This window comes from Canis lupus, chromosome 4, assembly GCF_003254725.2.
Source record: "Canis lupus dingo isolate Sandy chromosome 4, ASM325472v2, whole genome shotgun sequence".
Taxonomy (NCBI): Eukaryota; Metazoa; Chordata; class Mammalia; order Carnivora; family Canidae; genus Canis; species Canis lupus.
In genome coordinates this window covers 49,877,912-49,892,205 of record NC_064246.1, presented here as the reverse complement: position 1 = coordinate 49,892,205, position 14,294 = coordinate 49,877,912, and the positions used below count along the sequence as shown (strand labels likewise).

The window sequence follows — 14,294 nt, the reverse complement described above, 5'->3', positions numbered from 1 at the left end:
AAGTCATGAAAAACACAAGTTTTAGAATACAACAGACAGAGGTAAAAATTCTAATTCTGTATAACTAACTGACATCAACATGGTTAATATCTTTTCACCAACCTTAGTTTCTTCATCTATAAGAAAGGGATATTATTAACAACAACATAATAATATAACAAGGTTTCTAAAAAGATTAATAATTGGGACTCCTGGGTGGCTCAGCGGTTGAGTGTCTGCTTTTGGCTCAAGGTGTGATCCTGGAGTCCCAGGATCGAGTTCCGCTTCGGGGTCCTTGCATGGAGCCTGCTCCTTCTGCCTGTATCTCTGCCTCTCTCTCTGTGTCTCTCATGAATAAATAAATATTTAAAGAAAAGATTAATAATTTATGTAAGGAATATAAAAAAGTACCTACATATAGCAGGTCCTTTATATCTACTTAAAAAAAAACTTATACAAGAAATTGATATTGAATTTGATCAACTTTGGCCTACTCTACTCTGAAGGGCGCTTTACTATGAGTTGGGAATAGAGAAATAAGATACAGTCCCAGCTTGAGAGAAACAGTCCCCAGCTAGACATTTTTCACTGGAAGGTTGGGCAGAGTTTAAAAGTAATCTAAGTAGACTGAGTTTATGAAATTCCTCAGTTAGGTGTGGGAGTCCCACTCCTCAGTTGTAGGATGAAAATAAGTGATTAACTCAATGTAAGTAGTTCATGCCTCTTTAGTTTAATTACTGCTTCATTAAGTTTTGTGCTCTGTTAATTTCTGTTTTTCTTTTTAGCAATAAGTGAGTGTCCTAAGGCTGATGTTCATCCCCAATTCCCTCCTTTTCTTCACCAGGAGTTAGCTACTCTGCCTGGGCTCATTTTCATCTCCACTGCCTCCTTCAAAATCTATGGCCCCACTGCCTCACCTCATATTATTACAGTAAATTAATCTCTTGGCCTTTCCATTTGCCCCCCTACTATCCATTATCCACACAGCTGTCAGATCTTTTAAAAATATAGATTTTATCACTCCTCTGCTTAAATTTTTTTTGGTTCTCCCAATAAAATCCAGAGTCTTGGTTGTGTCCTACTGTGCTCTGAATAATCTGCCTCTTCCTTCCCAATATTATCTCATGCCAAGTCCTTACTATCTTCCAGTCTGCACATTTGTTCTTTCTGCCTAGAACATGTCTCTCCCCGATCTTCGTAAGTCCTTCTCTTCTGATCCTTCAGCTCAATAATCACTTCCTCTGAGAGGCTTTACCCAAGCAGCCCACCCAAAGTAGCTGCCTTAACTGATGTTCCATTTTAACCTATTTATTTTCCTTCAGGCAAGTATCACAATCTGAAATTATCTTTTTTTTTTTTTTTTGCTTTTTAAAATTTAGATTCAAGTGTATAACATAATGATTTAACAATTACTAAACCATAAGAAAAGAATGAAATCTTGTCATTCATGGTAACATGGATGGATCTAGCAGATATTATGCTAAGTGAAATAAGCTGGAGAAAGACAAATACCATATGATTTCACTTATATGTGGAATATAATAAACAAATGAACAAGCCAACAACAACAAAGAAAGAAACAGACTCATAAATATAGAAAACAAACTGGTGATTGCCAAAGGGAAGGGATTAGGATGATGGGTGAAATAGGTGAAGATGATTAAGAAGTAAAAACAACAGGGGCAGCCTGGGTGGCTCAGCGGTTTAGCACCGCCTTCATCCCAGGATCAAGTCCCACGTCAGGCTCCCAGTGTGGAGCCTGCTTCTCCCTCTGCCTGTCCCTCTCTCTCTCACACTCTCTCTCTCTCTCATGAATAAATAAATAAAGTCTTAAAAAAAAAAAAAAGAAGAAGAAAGATGCTTTAAAGTACTATTTCTCTCAATAAAATGTAATCCATTAGGGGTACAGGCTTTGTTCTATTTATTGTAAGACAATCAATAAACATCTGTTGGATAAATAAAAACATGAATTATAAAGAGGCAAGCAGTTGGTTTTGCTGATTATAAATCTTTTATTTAGAGGATTATCTTATCTCAATATTTCTCTTCTTCAGCTTTTAATGTGCCTTAAGTTTTAGGGATTCTTCCCATATTTTTAACAGCAAATGTTAATCCATTTAATTAACATTGTGTATATATAGTACTAGAGTTTATCTTATCATCAAACTGATTGTTTTGCTTTCAATGGGACTTGTCAAATAACGTTTTACAAATACTAAAAATTATATAAAAAATAAATTTCACATTAATTATTTACTCAGGGCTTAAAAATGACAACCTATTTTGACTATGCAATATTTGACTGAATTTCTTGCTGGTCCATCTGTCTACTGTCCTTCTTTTCTTCCTTCTTTCCCTCCTTCCTTCTTTTTTTGTGTTTTAACATGTAGTTACAACCTGAATTGCTACTAACATAGGAGAAACCTGTATTATGTAGAAGATAAATTTTCAAAGAAAATAAAATTAGGTATATGATGGGCATACCAAAACTCCCATGTTACTTCTATAAAATAGCAGAAATCATCCATCTTGAGAAACTAGAAAAAAGTAACTTCAAATGACAGACTGAACACAAAGGACATTAAAGGTACAAGGGCACACGTACAATTTTAAAAAAAACAAGAACCATAAACAGATGCTCAACTGTGTGAGATGAAGCCTGCAATAGCTACTATACAGGTTGTGGTTCACACTTTCTGATGATACATATTCATGGCAACTAACATCTGTGAACTAGTGCTGTAAACATGAGTGCTATGAACAAGAAAAATAGACTAATGCTATTGCAGATGAAATGAGTTTCCACCCATATTTAAAAAATAAAGTAGATGAAAGTGTTTTTCTCACATCAACATTTGTATTTACACCAATGTTTTACTTTTTTAATGCTATAATATACTTCATAAAACAAAAAAAATACATATATAAATATTTTCTAGTCAATGTTTTCAAGGCATTTGTGTCTCCTATTGGGTTAAAGCAGAAACTCTATAGACAAAATAATCCCTTTTGAGTCCTGTTCATATAGACCAGAACAAGTAAGCTGGGGTGAATCACTTAGATCCTGTAATACTTGGATGCTCCTGAACATTTGAATTAAAAACTTGCCATCCTAATTGGTTATGAGATGGTAAAAGCAAGAAGAGATCTTTACCTCGTAAAATGTTCTGTGATTTTTGTTATGACACCTGCTAATAAGCAGATACAGTGATAACTATTTTGACCAGTGGTTGGTATTTGAAAATATGTGTAGAATACTCACACACCCATATTAAAAGCAAAGCAGAGCTATAAAATATGATGTAAATAGCAACCAAATACATAAATATTCAAAAAATTATGCCATCTATGTATGCAGATTTTAAAACAAGGCACAGACATGTGTGACAAGCCTGCATCTTTTCCACATGATTTATAAGATCAGGAACTACATATGTTTTTGTCTTATTTGTATCTCAAGCACTTTGGCAGGTCTCTGGCACATATCACTAACCCAAGATTAAAACAGTAATAATAATAATAAAGAGAAGAAAAAAGAAAGCAAAGGTCATAAGCATTCTCAAACTGAGAATTTTGAAACAATTCTCTATATTAAGTACCTCATTTAATTTATTTAAAAAATTCTAAAATCAAAGAATTATAGAAGAAGCTACTCAGAAATGAATCTTATTCAAAAAAGTTTAATGATCAACATCAAAAATCTGTTCTTTGGAACTTTATGATTTATAGCAGTGCTAAGTTTCCATAGGAATAAGTCAATACAACAAATATACTTAATGGAGTATTCATGAACATGCCTTTCTGAATACTGTTAAACACCAATAATGGGCCTTAAATTACTCAACATTAGTAGTAGGAATCTTTGAAGTGAAGCTAGTAACTTATTATGCAGGTATCCTGACTAAATTTTAAGACTACAGTGAAATGTAGAGATGACTTTGTCTTCAATCACAGGAAACAGTCAATGATGCTTTAAGAATGTACCTCATTTACATGTCACAAATTTTCTATACTTGCAAGTGGAAATGTGCCTTTTCGGGGGCTGAATACTATAATGTGGATGAAAGCCACCTTTGGGGAATGCCAATATTCTGACTGGACTAAAAGATCTTTTGAGAAACTTTTTATTCCTTAGCCATTGGGCCTTGTCAACTAAAAATAACTTGCATCATAAAATACTGATACAGTGCAAGAAAACTATATATGTAACATACCCTAAAACAGTCACTAAAGGCACCTATAAAATCAGGAAATACAACAGTTCTGCTAGCATTTTGCACCAAAGTCATAACAAATATTTTATGGTGTCATTACCTGAGACTTACTTAATGGTGCCACCATATCATTCTGAGATTGAATAGGATCAAAGATAGTTATTAAGTAATAATAAATGCCTTTGTCTCTCAGCCAATAGGAGATAACTCAAAATCAATGTGACATGTTTTGGTCCTTTCAACAGACTTTTTAAAAAATTTATTTATTTGAGAAAGAGAGAGTAAGGGGAGAAGGGCAAAGGGAAAGAGAGAGTGAATCTTAAGCAGACTCTGTGCTGAATGAGGATACAGAAGCTGGGCCCCATCTCACAATTCTGAGATTAGCTAAAACCAAGGGTCTGGCACTTAACTGACAGCGCCATTCAGATACACAACAGACGTCTCAAGATGGGCTTCAGGCACTACAATATGTGGTCAAACAAGTACCTTAACAGGTGAGAAGCATGTTAGGATTTCAACCAGAGGTGATAAGAAAGTAACTGTGGATTTCTACTTTTATTTCCTTTCCTAGATAACCATCCGATCATTCCACACATACAAAATTCATTTTGCAATATCTTTGTATTTTTTTTAAGAAAATCAAATACCTTACCTCCAACTATGTTCATTCTAAAGAGCTCATCTGAGTCACTTCCCCAAAAGGTACTTTAAAAGATTTTGCTTCTGTATCTCCAAGCAGACTTGATATTATTTTGTGTCTCACAACCATTTTAGTTGGGAAACTAATTTCTCACATACGTTCCTCTTGGGATATACTCTTGCATTTTGTTGAGTAGGTAGAGCATTGATACAAGACTTAAATGACTTCAGCTCTGGCATTCTTGCTAGTGATAAACATGCTTCATACCAACTGATCACTCACTGAGTTCCAGGCATCATCTAGTATTGCTTAAATGTATCATCTCCTTTAATATCAGTGTTCTATTATTCCCATTTTATAGATAAGAAAATGGAGGCAGAGAAAAGTAGAGAGATTTTCTCCAAAAGTCACAGAGTAAGTGGTGGAGTTGGGATTTAAACTAGGATGTTTGACTCCAGAGCCTACAGATTTAACTGTCATGCTATAACTAACCAGCTAGTTGACCTTGATAAAATCATTTAGCTTCTCTGGGTAACTGGACGATTTCTGAAATCCCAAATGAGCTTGGAAATTCTATAATCCTATGAAAATACATTACATGTTCTGTGACCCTGTATATTTTGTAATTGTGTTTTACCCACACATTCAAATGCTGTATTTCACAGCTGTTCATTCTGTTTTAGTCAATTATGTAGATTAGCCTACCCCAGACAAGCAAATACAGGCCTCTCCCCAAGGAGTCCCACTTAATATTCTCCCCTGATTGAAGGTCTCCCTCAGCATTTTTCTTCCAGCCTATGCTCTTGATTTACCTCCACAGAGTCCTGCTTAAATTAAAATCTCCAACACTCATGCATAATTGTTTTTAAAAGCTCTTTACAAGTCCTCATATAGAGTCACATGCGGTAGTATGCTCAACTTTGTAATCACCAAAAAAAGTAAGATTGCTAGCAATCATGTTCCCTTTTGATAAATCATGCATTTCAGATTAGAGCTATTTGTACTCGTCTGCAGCTGTTTGGCCTTCTGTGACTCTTTGCTTTTCTGGAATCTTATTCTCTCTAAAGATACTGTGACCATTTAAGGACTACAAGTTTCTGCCACAAATCTAGGTGCTATTATCAAAGATATTTCCTTAAATACCATGACTGTAGAATCCAAACAGTAGTATTGAACAAAATCTCATTTCGTGAGTATATAAATACTACTCAATCAAAAATATTAATCGATATGTGCATACAGTCTAAGTCTTTATTCCTCTGCAGTGACTCCCTTGTTTACCAAGATTTCCCACATTACATTCCTGATGGTCTCATCTGTAAATTGTGTGCTTATCTCAGGAATGAGAATATGCTCACTTCTCTCTAAATTATGTCTTACAGGAAGTCTGAGTCCCTGAGAAAAAGTAGTTGTTCTATTTTTGGATTCATTACCTAACAAATGAAATTTAATTTCAGATCAACATAAAGAATTTAACTGAACCAGAGCCACTTACCAACTAGAATGACATATAGCTGGGACTCAGATTATTTCAACAATGATTTTGCTTTGTTTTCAAAATTTAAAACAGTGTCCAGAAAGCTTTTGTTGCATTAATTAAAATATATTCAAAATATTTAATTTTTATTTTTAACAGATTAGAGTCATATTATTTCAGAATAAGTTCATCAATTTTATCTTAGCCATTTATTTATTTATTTTAACAAAGTCAGTGTTTCACAGGTGCTGATTTATAGCTAGCCAGTGACAGGCTAAGGTTATAACCTCACCTGGGTCTGTTGCCACTTCTTCCAAATCCCATCCAGTATTATTTTAAAATATAAACTACACATGCTGGATGTCTTCCTTTGTCTCTCCAGTTCCACTCTCTCCCCTTAATCACCATGTTTTGTAGTCTTATAGACATGAATGTTTGGACTTCATAAACTGTCTCCCTGATTGATTCTCTGGCTTCAGGTTGGATTTGACCACTAGGAGTTTAGAGGAGGGAGGAGAGTGTGAAGGGGGGAACTGTTTCCTAGGCTCCATGCCTGCAGAGCTTGTGTGCAGGTTCCCCCTGACTGTGCCTTGTTCTCCCTCGTCAAGTGGGGCACACCAGAGAGTGGACAGCAATCCACAGATCCTATCTCTGTGAGGGAGGAAGTGCTGTTTTCTTTGTAAAGTTCCCTTTTAATACATTGTCTTCAAATTATCCCATTTTTCAGTAAGTCTGCTGTTTCTTGTTGGGCCCTTGAATGATAAAATATATTGTAGAAATGTATTTAAAATTTGAGGTTTTATGAGTTAGGCTGTCAAAAATATTAGAAGCATTCCATTCCTGGATCCTTCGTCTTGGGATTGTAGGGATGAGGGGATGAAGGTTCTATCTTAAATGAACTTCCTCCTTCTATGAATGCAGTCTCCGTTCATTTCAGACACAGAGGAAGCATTTTCCCTCCACCTTAGCTAACGTAGCCCTAACCCCCTCCCCATTGGTCACTGTCACATCTCATTTTACTTCTTTCATTATACTTGTCATTATCTGAAATTATCCCATGTATGCATTTACTTGTTAATTATTTTGTCTCCCTAGTAGACTCAGGGTCTTTCTGCAGTTGAGTTTTCCAGTAGACCCTGAAGGATGCTCATCAGGCATCTTGACCTATAAAAGAAAGGGAGAAGAAGCCGAATTGCACACAAAAAAATGTCAGTGCAAGATTCAGTCCCAATGACATGGAAGTTCTGGAAGAAATATTACCATCATAGTTCCCACATGAGCCTGAAATGGCCTTTAAACTATCTCCTTCCCCATCACTGCTACACACACACACACACACACACACACACACACACAGAGAGAGAGAGAGAGAGAGAGAGAGACAGAGAGACAGAGAGAGGGAGAGAGAGACTCCTTCCTTGAGCAGCTGGCATCCAACATCTGAGGAAAAGACATATCCTATGAAAAGCTCAGAGAAACATTTTTTTTTTTTTTTGTGGTAGATCCAGACTTTAACATGCCCTCAAAACATATTTTCCCTACAGTTCCCTATGGTTGCAACTGTCATAACCTTAACTAGTAAAGTAAAATAGGCTTTAATACAGTAATAGTAACAGTAACATAACTGCTGTTATGTTTTAAACAAGAAAAATGAATTCCACAAAGCTGCCTCCTATCACATACTGGCAACTCACCTTGTACTTCCAACTTCAACAAAATTCACACACACTGCAGTCTCTGGCCTTTCTGCCACTCTGATCTTTGATGCTAAAGATTTTCAACTAAATGGCAGTTTTACTATTTAAGAGTTAAATCTCTTACACAAAATAGGCACCAGATACGTGGAAAAATGCTTAACACTATTAGAGACCACAAATTTGTAGAAATACAATTAAGCCATGATTTTTATTGCTAACCTAATCAGCAAAAATATAAAATAATTATAATATTCAGTACTAGAGATTCTGCAGGGAAACATACCTGGTATGCTGGTGGTAGAACTGTAAATCAGTACAAACTTTCTGGATGGTAATTTGACAACATCAAAACCCCCCAAATGAACAACATTTGCTCCTGAAATTTCCCTTTAAGAAATTGTGAAAATTAAATCATGTAAAATTATATACAAAGATGTTAAATACAACTTTAAACTGAGAAGAAATGGAAGCATTTTATAAGGGATAAGTTGTAAGGATAATTAAATGCATTTTGACTTAGTAACATGATGTAGTGAAAAAACACTTTGAGAAGAGTGTGGACATGGAAAAGTGTTTTCCTCTGAGGGGGGAAAACATTAGAAAGCAGTGCAGCACAAGTTCATATTTATTTAAAGAGGCATATTGGTACACACAGTTAAATGACTAGATGTATACTAAAATAAACAGTGGAAATGTAGTTGGTTTTTGTTTTCTTATAGTTTCACCATTTTTGTGATGAATGCATATTGTTTTTCTCTCTGAAAATGTTAAGATAATTTTCCCTGTCTGCTTTAATCTCAATGAAGACTATTTATTATTGTTTACTTATTCTATCTGCAGCAACATTTGTTCCATATTCAGAACATTTGATAATCCTCGGGATACTTAGATTCCATGGGTTGGAAATGTTGGTCAGCATGTTAATTGCATCAAATGTATGCGCTTCAATAAATCTTATGTCATTAAAATGTTGGCAGAAATGTCATCATTTTATTGTGGATTCTCAAAGGATGATTAAATGATGATGTATAGATATACAAATACCTTTCTGATGAGTGAATTCCTTTCATAAGCTCTCTTTAATTATTGTTCTAACTTGAATCTCTCTAGTGAAGAGAACTCACTCTTTCTGAAAAGATCCTATTCCATTTTGGAAAAGCTATGATTACCAGAAAGTTTTTCTGTATTTATCAGAAGTTTATATTTCTTTGGTTGTAAATTGTTTATCCATATACTTTGCAGTTTTTTGTCTAGGGAGTGTTTTTATTTTACTTAGTGATGCATTAGTTTTTGATGTTATTTTGTCATCAAAGCTATAAATCATTTCATTTTTGTTTCTTAAATTGCTTCATTTCTAGGCTGTACTTCTCCATCCTAAGAAGAGATAAAGTTTTTACTGTATTTCTGTTTCATGGTTTCAAATTCTACAGTAATTCTTTTTTTAAAGATAGATTTATTTATTTATTTATTTATTTATTTATTTATTTATTTATGATAGACACACAGAGAGAGACAGAGGCAGAGACACAGGCAGAGGGAGAAGCAGGCTTTATGCCGGGAGCCCGACGTGGGACTCGATCCCGGGATCCCAGGATCACGCCCCGGGCCAAAGGCAGGCGCCAAACTGCTGAGCCACCCAGGGATCCCCCTACAGTAATTCTTAAATCCATCTGGAATTGATATTGACATATGTGTGCACTGAAGACATACCTAACATTTTTCATGAAAACAATGAGCTACCATTTTTGACTAAAATATTGTCATTTTAAATGTAATAAATGGCAAGAATATGGATAAACTGGAATTCTCATAATTTCTGGAAAAATACAAATGGATTCAACCTTTATAAAGGATAGTTTGGTCATCAGCACCTTTCACATACTGGCCAGTAGTTTTACTTTCAGAAATGTATTGAGGGAAACAGAGAAGAGGTCAAAGAAGCATGTACAAGGAAATTCATCCCTGCATGACACATAGTAGTAAGGATGAAGAACACAGTGTTGGGTTAACTGGTGATATAAGACTCTCATACACATGAACACAGAAACCAAGAATAGACACCTTGGAAATGAGCAGTTTCGGGTTCAGGTCTTGATTCTGCCTCTTGCTGTGTGACCTTAAGTCAACATATGAAGAGGGACTGCTATAATGCAGCAGGTCCTTCTGAACTCTGGACAATTACTTATTCAGAATTCTACAGAAGCATGACTCTGAGAATCTTACCAAAAAGCAATTAAGAATAACTTTCTTTTAACTTGTGGAAATCATTTTATTTATCTAGACGTGTTTAGTTACTTAGAACAGAGTTTTGGAGTGACTGTGGAGGGTAATGATTGCAGGTCACAGAAACTAAAACCTGAAATTCAGAGAGCCCCATACAACTAAAAACTGATTAAAACAAAACAGAAAAAGGGGTGCCTTGGTGGTTCAGTCGGTTAAGCATGAAGCTGAAGTCAGTTAATTTCAGCTTAGGTGATGATCTCAGAGTCCTGGGATAGAGCCCCAGGCTCCCTACTCAGCTGAGAGTCTGCTTGTCCCTCTCCCTCTGCATCTCCCCCCTCCCCGCCACTGGTGCGCTTGCTCACGCGCGCGCTCTCTCTCTCTGTCTCTGTCTGTCTGTCTCTCTCTAATAAATAAAATCTTTAAATAAAAAAATAAAGGCTAACTTGCAAAAAGGATATTTGAAAAATTCCTACAAAAACACATCTGTAACACTGGGTTATTTGAAAAGACAAGAGGAAAAGAAAAAAAATATCACCTTGTATCCGAATGATAGCACACTAACGCAAGAAGCTCAGTTGATGAATAAAGAGTTAAAGCAGAATAAAGTGGTTCATAATTTTAAAAACGGGATCATTTTAAAGAAGGCTTTCAAAGAAACAGAAAAGTCTCACGAGAAAGTATAAACACATTAAAAATAACAATTTGCAATAAAAATTACTCAAATATTATTATAGCACAATATTATTATAGCACATTGTTAAAAGGCAAAAATGAAAACACACACATCCCGTTCTGGGATGAAAAATGCAAATCAATAACAGAACCTATCAGAAGGGAAAAATTGTGTAGCCCTCTTTTTATATGGACAATTTCATTTAATTGAAGTTGGGAGAAGGAAACAGAGCTGGAAGAATGAGAGAGTGGCCAACGAAGGTAAAGAATGCCTGCAGTGTCAGTATTTCGCATTATTTGCCGTATTGGTCTCTCTGTCCTTCTGGCTGTTTCTCTCTCTAGAAGAAAAAAAAGAATATGACAAAGTGGCTTCATAATTCAGTGAAATGTTACTAAGTATTAAAACCTGAAAATTAATTGTTTCTCAAATGGCTGGATGAGCTCTGCTGTTCCAGCTGGAGAAGAGAGAGTAGCCTGATAGATATAATAACAGCCTCTATTTATATGGAGGGCTCAAGGGAGTGATGATCTGCTGTTCATATTTTCTTCTATGGACCAAATAGAAGCTATGGTCATAAATTCTATCATGAAGGACGTAGAAGATTTAGGTTAAATAGAAAGATGACTTGGCTGGTCAGGAGGGCTGTAAAATAATGAAATGGCTCCCTAGGGTAGATAGTAGATTTCTCTTTCTGAAGATGATATGTAAAGAATAGGCTCATCTGTCAGGGTGATGAAGGGGGGGGGGGGGCTAACCATGGCACAAGGAGAGTCTCAGTGACAGCCTGTACTTTCTGGTTCACTAAAGTAGCATCTATCTTTAATTTTCAGCAACTGAAGCAAATGCCCAAATCCTTTGCAACCTCAGCACACCTTTGCTAATTTGGCTTGTAATGGATTTTAGCTTAATAAAACAGACAATAACTTGAGGCTCACTAAATGTAATTAAATAACTAAAGAGTTGTAATACAGCCTATAAATGTTCAAGTATTTCAATGCATGCTTAATGACAACAAGGGCTAGATAAAGATATATTTCTGTCAGGTAATTATTAACAAAACCATTCAAGATTATCCTTACAGCACTGGGATGCAACATTATATGTTGGTCATAATTTTTATACTCAGTGTTCACATCAGTTAAGGCATGTGTGGTGGTGTAATACTACAATGTTTCTAATGAGTTATTATTTCTAGAAAAGTTATTTTTGAGTGATTAAGGTGTATTGTACCACGGTGACACAACAGATTTTATATTTGCTTTCTCAAAAGACTTCGCGTCTTCCCCAACCCCCACACCCACCCCAAAGCACATTCAACTGTCCTTTTCTTAACAGGGAAAAAAATAGATTAATAACTGCCAAATCCACACCATCCCTGAGAGAAATATAATGCAACAAACTAATGTCTCTTATTTTTTTAACCTACCATTAGGGAGTTAAAGGAAGTATAAGAACTTTTCATTGGGTACACGTTAATTTAAAAACCTAAAATTTGCAAGTTTATCATAACTTGGTAAATGAGTTTGAGAAAGATTTAAGCTCCTGAATTGTAATAAACCTGAGTGAGAATAAAGGAACTGGTCAATATTAATCTATCCAAAATGAGTCTACATTTTGCATGGTGCTTGCTAAGAACAGAAGAAAATATTTTATAAAATGATTAAGAGGTAGTCTTTGGCCTTAAGATCTTAAATTCAAAGTCCAGATACAAGATTTAGGAAGCAACTGACCTAGGACAAAATTAGCCATATAGCCTTGTCTTATTTTACCTCTTTAAGCTATAATAATAATAATAATAATAACAACAACATGTCAACAATAAAGGCATCAACTGCTCATTATGGATGTAAAAACTTAAACAATACATAGAGGTTGTTTAGCATGGAATAAGCATTCCTATAAAGTTTGGCTATAAACATAAAATAATCGTATTTATTTTTTATTTATATTTATTATTAGGAATAATAAGTATGAATTAAGTATGAATAATTTGTATTACAAGATCTCTAATAAGGAAGATGATTGGAAGCTGAAGCATCCATTGAAGAGAAAATGCACTATCAGCGAAGTCATGGAGGATAGATAAGATTTTGCTTGACAGAATGTAGCTAGGAAGATTTTCTCATCAGCATGGTACAGTGTAAGCCCATGCTCAGAGCCAAGACTAATGGGTAAAATGGATAGAGAAACCTGAATGGTAGGCAAATCTGTTGAGATTCTTACCTGCTTGAGAGGCTGGGTGAAGTGGTTGACCTTAAGTTCCAGGCAACTTAGTTTATGTTTTATCCACTGAAGATTGTAGAACATTGTATGATATAATACGAAACAAAATTATAAAATTATGAGATACTTAAACCTGATTGATGAGTCACACTCAGACTCAGAGGGTCCAACTTATGGCCTCTGTAGTATGTGAAGTAGGCTCAACATAAGACAACTGGGAATGGTGGGGACTGGGATGAACTGGAGAAAACAACCTGTCTGAACAAGGTACCTATTTCTCAGGTCCAGCTGACTGTTGCTATGTGGGATATAAGGTCTAATGTCTCCAATCTTTAGATTTTTAAATAAATAATTAGAAAATATAAATTTTAAAATGAGATGTTCTACTTTTCTAAAATACTGTGTTGGTCAAATAAAACACCTCCATCAGTTGGATATGTCCTGAGAGCTGATCTGTAATTTTATAAAAGAAGAAACCAAGTCTCTGAGACCTTGAGTGATCCACCCTAATTGACACAGAGGGTGAGTTAGAGGCACCACTGGAATCTGAACCAATGGTAATTTTATCCAAAGTTAAACTAAAACTCATTGGGACTAGGCTTTATTCCAGTCGGTATGGAACCGTGTGGGCACATGTCCAGAGCCAAGACATCTTTGAAGTTTCAGTGTACTTTGTACATTGGATTAATACATGTCTTTAAGTTCTAGATTATTTTTCATTACAGTCTCAAAGTAAACACAGTAGCTGATGAACACAGGTCAAAATAAAATTTAAAAAAGCAAGTGTGAGCATTGGTTCTCTTTTTCTGGTATTAGTGTAAAAGAGAGGAAAGAACATGTCCTGCGGAGTCATTGGGTCCTGCAGACTTGAGTACAAACACCAATGTTTATCATTTCTAGTCATGTCACTTGAGTAGGTTAATTTGCTTGTCTTTAAAATGGAAATAAAGATGCGTAGCATGTAGGGTTGCTGGAGGATAACATGGAACTGGATAGCTTGATGGCATGTTATCAACCACTTGAGTGATAATGTTTTAAAACTTGGTTTTCAAACATTGGTTTAAGAAAGTCAGGGAAAGAATTAATGATTTAAGAATCAGGAAAGGATGTTCTTATCTGAGCACTAGTTCCCTAGGAAGTATAATATAAAACTCAGCTATGATAACAA

At 35.3% G+C, this 14,294-nt stretch overlaps 1 protein-coding gene across 6 annotated transcripts in view; it reads right to left on the bottom strand.

Annotated features, from left to right (window-relative positions):
* The window catches only part of GABRB2 (gamma-aminobutyric acid type A receptor subunit beta2), a 251,373-nt gene that overhangs the window by 123,274 nt on the left and 113,805 nt on the right, over positions 1-14,294 (bottom strand). The gene's annotated exons all lie outside the window — the stretch shown is intronic.